Raw genomic sequence first — 6020 nt, 5'->3', positions numbered from 1 at the left:
AGTAATAGAAACAAATCAAGGATTTACACAAAAGTATACATGCATTAACAAGAAGTAAGTTGAGTGTATACTTACAATAATTCATAGAGATTAACAAATAGCAAGCTATAAATCGAAGTGTGACTAGTCAGAATGAGGGCTCTAAAAACCCCAATCCATGATTTTTGAGTGTGTGTGGTTTCTAGGGTTACCACTAGGGCTCAAACAAAACTAGACCATTTGGCCTCTAGGGTTTTGAGTCAAGAAAACCTTCGTTTCGCTACTAGACTTGACCCAAACTTAAAATGCGACAAGAACATATGATGGGGATCAAAAATAGGAAGGATAGACACCTTCCATCATTTGGCTTCATGGATTTCCAAGAAACCCTAATTCAGTTTTTGAGAAAATGTGAAGGATATATGTGTGCTTCATCACTTTTGAACTCTCCCGAGATTTAGATCTCATTTTTGAGTTGTAAGGATGAAGAGTCAGTGTAAAGAGCTAAGAAAAACTGAGGCTTACCTTGGTCTTTCTTGAAGATGTCAAAACCCTCTTCTCGGATGAACTTCCCTTATTTGGTTGAAGAGAAAATGTAAGAAAGTATAAGGATCTTCAAGTGAATGTATGGATTTTGTTTGGAGAGGATGAGGATACATGAAAGTTCCAAAAATGGCAAGAAGAAAAGCCCTTAGTCGTGTTCTCCTCACCTCTTTTATACTTGGTCCCTTCATCTCCTTATTTACCTCCATTACCGAAATGGTCTCTTAGAATTCCATAATTGGGGTACATTGGGAATGGGCAAGCATAAGTGGTGTGTTAGGGTTTCCTTCCCTTAGCCAAAAATCATCTTTTCCCTCTTTTGCCCTTCCTCCTTCATAAACAAGTGAACTTCCTTCAAGGGTACTTGGGTAAAATAGCTTATGCCTCTTCCTTTTTCCAACAAGCAAACTTTTGGCATGAATGACAAGTGGCATAGGCGTGTGCCTTGCCTATGGCTGTACACCATCTTTCCTTCTCCCTCCATTTTATTACTTCATCTTCCCAATATGACATTTCATGTACCATTGGTCCATTTTTGAAATAAAATGACAAGTGGAAAGCAAGGGTTGAACTTGGACTAGTGGTGGTTGAAAATTCAAGGCTAAATCAGTCCATTGTACAAATGTTCCTTTTTCAAATCTTCTAGAAACCCATGGCATGTTTGACACTTGGCAAAATCTGAAAATATTTTGAGTGTAAGCCAAGAAATTCGTAATACCCTTGTGTCCCTTTAATTTCCCTATGAAAATCTCCTTGGAACTCTACTTTTATCTTCTCTAAGCTCCCTTTTCTAGAAGTATCAACATGGAAACTCAGATTTGGGCCAAATGGGTGGTTCTAGGTGTGTGGGGAAGGCAAATCCAAAAATCCCTTGGTCTTCCCTAGGTCATCTTTGTGATGACCCGTTTTTACGTATATTTTCACTGAAGGCACTTTTTAATTTATTTAATATAGTAGTTCTTTTATTTTAAATTGGTTTTTATTTCATTTGATGTGGTGTTTAATTTATTTTAGTCGTTTTATGTTTTTGAAATCATTTTCGGCGGATCAGTTTTTGGTTTCCAGAGTGAGGATTGCACCTCATTTCTTTTCCCTCATTTTTTCTTTTTCCCTTTTCTTTTTCTTTCATTTTCTTTCATTTTCCTTTTTCTTTTTCTTTCTTCTTCCTCTTTCTCTCCCCCGGGCGCGCTACACCCCTTTTCCCCTTTCCCCATCGCCGAACAACCCCTTCACCTAGACCGCCGCCGCCGGCGATGTGGCCGGCACTACCCCCACCAAAATCTCCCCCTCCGGCCAGTGATCACCTCCACCTAATTCTAGCTCCATCCGGCCGGCCGTTAGCCACCTAGAGCCATTTCTTTCCGCATGGCTTTTCAAAGATTCCGGTGCCATCGCACCACCTCCGGCCACCACCTCTTCATAGTTTCTTCCTCTACCTCTTGCAGACCTAACCCACCCATTTCTGGCCTCAATCAGTTGCCGGAGCAGCTCCCATGAGCTCAACTCCGTTCAGCCCATTTTTGGCCTTCCACTGCTGTTTCCACCACCACCCACAGCCAAAATTCACTTCCATTAGCTTCATAAATATCCCTAGACTATTCCCTATCAATTTTGTGTCTTGGTTTGTCCCCTTTCAAAAGTGGGTAATTTATTACCCATGGCCACAGTGTAAATTACACTGTTACGTTGCTTTTCCTCCTCCGTTTGCAATGCTGCGAGCTTTCAAAAAATACCGTATAGCGCTGTAAGTATTTTCCAAAATCTACTTTTAGATGTAAATATATTTTGCTCTTACAATAATTATTTATTTGCTGATTGGTTGATTCCGTACTAAGTCCGAGGAGTTCGGGGGTCGGATGGATTGAGGACGGAGTTGCTTGGATTGTTGATTTGTGATTGGGTTGTTGTTTTGTGCCTTGATGTTGCATTTACATGGTGCATGCACGTGCATTTTATTTAATTGAGAAAAATCCTGTTTTATTGGCGTAAATGGATTTTCGGGTGCATGTGTATCACGACCCCAAGCCGAGATGGGGTATTATCTTGGTGGAGCTTCTCTATTCACTCGGGAGCGTAATATACTGAGTGATGTCCCCTGAGCTGTCGCTGGGTGACAACAGGAGTGGGCGGGATGGTAATGCTCTACGTACCAACTCCGTGGCCCTTCGCTGGCGAGGGCTAGAGGATGCTTGGCTACGAACGTGCGGGGCGCGGAACTGGGCATCGCTCGTTTAGGTGTCACACGCGTGGTTGTTATCTACGGTGTGTCACAGGAGCCAGGATGTGCAGATGACCCCTAGGGGAGGTCATGGTGCATACGTATTAATTGGTTAATGGTTTGAGTTGGATATGGGCCAAATGAGACTTTTGGCGTGAGTTGGAAAGTAATGTGTTTTTGGGGCCAAATGGGACTTTTGGCGTGCATGGAAAAATATGGTTTTATGGGACATGTGCATTGCATTCTTTCATGCATGTTATTTGAGTTAATATGTTTTTATCTAGTGGTATTTGGATCTTACTTACCTGCAGCACCATTTTTGGTACCGTAGATTTTGATGCAGAGATCGAGGAGGAGGAGGAGGAGGCTGAGCCCGAGGATGCGGCTCCGCCGGAGTTCTGAGTTGGAGTTATGCTTTATAGTTGGGTTTGAAACTATGTTTGTATCTTGTAATATTTTATGTATGTTTTGAACAGTTTTGTATTAAACTAAAAAAAAATTCTGGTACTTAGTTATATGGCTTCGTTTATCCACTGCGTGTTTCTTTCGCACATTTGTTACTTTTACACACACTTGGCACTCGTCAATAGGGTGGTGACCCGTGTTGTCACCATCCGGACGTCTCGATTTTCCTGTGTCCGTACGTGGGGATTTGGGGGCGTCACTATCTTGTCACTTACTTCTTCTAGAAGCTTCTTGCATGTATGACAAGTGTCAATCCCACTACGGTAGGTGTGCAAGCCATCTCTTGGCTTTCCTACACTTCTCTCTCCCCCTTAGTCCACTATCAAGTCTAGATACATAGTGCGTTGCATATACGACACATGGCACCATTGACAAAGGTTTGGGTCATGGGCTTTGGGCCATTGGGCTTGGGTTTCTTATAGGGGTTGAAATTCACTAAGGATTTTAGGGCTAGCTCATTCTCTTGGAGTCAAGTTTCTCTACTAAACTTTTAAGGCCTCATCTTTACTCAAAACACTAAGGCCCTAAAATACTATGGCTTTTAAAAAAATCAAGCTATGACCCATGCTCTACTAGGTTCAAGTTATCACATAGAACATTGATTAAGGTCAAAAAATAATGTGGTAGTTGTAGCACAACTTTGGGTGTCGATTCTATAGAGAGACAAATTGAAAAAATAGTAGAAGGAATAAAGAAACTAAAGAAAAAAATATTAAATGATTAATGGAGAACAAAGATTTATTTTAAATGCAGATTAAAGTGAAGCAAAGTGACTAATAGAAAAAGTACTCAAATTTGACGAACAGTAGAGTGTCGGGAATCCCTTGCACAAATCCAGTATTTTAATTATTCCTAACTCATTGAATAACTCAATTGGGAATTCAATTCCCAAAATTTCCAATTGGAAGATATAAATTTATAAACCATAATTCTATGATTATTCAAAGAATTAAACATCAACAATCAATTAAGAATGATAAAATAAAAGAGTTTTAATAATTGAAAATCAAATACAAATTACAAATACCATCTAATGTGCAAGTTCATCCTTAACCATACTTAAGAATTTAGTTACCTATAAATATAATAGATAACAAAAATCTCATGAGAACAACGAAGTAAACAGTAGCCATGGAAGTTTATGTTGTCCCCTCTATACTTCAGTCCATCGTCCTTCAGTCCCCTGGCGCTGTTGGCTCCTCTTTTTCCAGGATGTATATTTGGTCCGTAAGCCCCACACGTAAAAACCCAACGGCACTGCTGGTTCTCTCTTCCGAATTTGTGTGTGTCCAGAAGCCAAAACCCCCAAAAAATAAAAACTTCCCAAAAATAAAATATGCACTCTTACGTAAAACCCCCAAAAGTAAAACTCCCCTAGCAAGGCAAAAGTGCCCTTTGCATTCAAATGCAAAATAAAAATAATGTTTGCTGGATCCCGCTTGCCTTTTTTTCTTTCAAACCTCTGACTCATTTTTCAATATGGTTCCCGTGGTCTTAATTCTCCCAAGTCAAAAGTTGCTGGCTCCCACTCCAGAATTCTAGTCTCAAAACGCATAGGCCCTCATTTGAAAAAGCCCCATTCCTTTCACCTATATATATGTTGCCATGCATTTTACTCCATGTGGCTGCCATCAAAATAAAACCAAATATAAAAGTCGAATAGTAAAGTTTCAAAACTATTAAGTGTAAAGCTCAATTACAAATTATCTCTCACCAACCAATAATGCAATAATTGAGATTTAAAATATTATAAAATCATGCCCAAATATATCTCATTGTGAATAGATATTAAATTCAATTATATAAATTAATTCCTATGATTTCTATTCACATTTTAGTATTTTAGTCCAATAATAGAGTATTTAGAGTGTACTTTGGTACACTTATCAAACATGCAATCATATGATGAATATATGTAACTACACTTGAATCACACTCACCCAAACCCAAAACAAGTTCGGGTTCCCATAATATGGCCTTCGCTTAAACATCCAAGTCCTCCGAACATGAATTTTCATCATCACAACTCCTATTCACATGCCTTTACACGTTCATAGACCAAAACAAACATACATAGCACATATATATGTCAAAACCGAAACCCTAATCATGGCATATTCGAAATACACTTTAAGAAATCATCATCCAAACATGGCATTTCATATTCATATAACAAGATTCAATCAATGAAATATCAAACAAAAGTTCACAATATACATACAAATGTTATGCAAAGTAAGTTGGAAGTTTAATTACAGTCTAACGATAATAGTAGCAAAATCTGAAAATACAACGTAACCTATTAGTAATCAATACACAAAAACCCTAGATTCCAAAAATGTGAGTGAACGTGAGTGTAGGGGCATTTTCGAAATCCTTTTTCACAAAACAAACTAGGGCTGAAACTCCTTGAAAGTCCAAAACCCTAGTTTTTCTTCCATGTAAAAACTAAAACATATAACCCTCTAAATCTTGTGTTTCTACGTTCAAAATACCAAAAACACTTCAGGTTCCTTCTTCATTGAAAAGAAAACCCTAGTTTCTAGAGTGAAAGTATGTGATTGTGAGAAAAACCCTAAAACCAAAATGAAGATAATGGGTTCCTCCACTTTGGTTGTGTATCAACAACATGTAAAGGGCGAAAAGATCCTTACCTTCAAGTGAAGAGCCCCAACATGAAATATAGTTAGTGGTTTCTTGTTGGTATGCAAAAGTGGTGGTGTTTGGCTAGTGAGAAAATGTAAGAACTTAGAGAGAAAATAGTGGTTGCTGAAAATCCTTGGAAACATGGTTGAAACTTTGAGCAAAAGACCTG

The sequence above is a fragment of the Carya illinoinensis genome, chromosome 9 (genome assembly GCF_018687715.1).
Source record: "Carya illinoinensis cultivar Pawnee chromosome 9, C.illinoinensisPawnee_v1, whole genome shotgun sequence".
NCBI lineage: Eukaryota > Viridiplantae > Streptophyta > Magnoliopsida > Fagales > Juglandaceae > Carya > Carya illinoinensis.
This window is presented reverse-complemented; position numbering follows the sequence as displayed.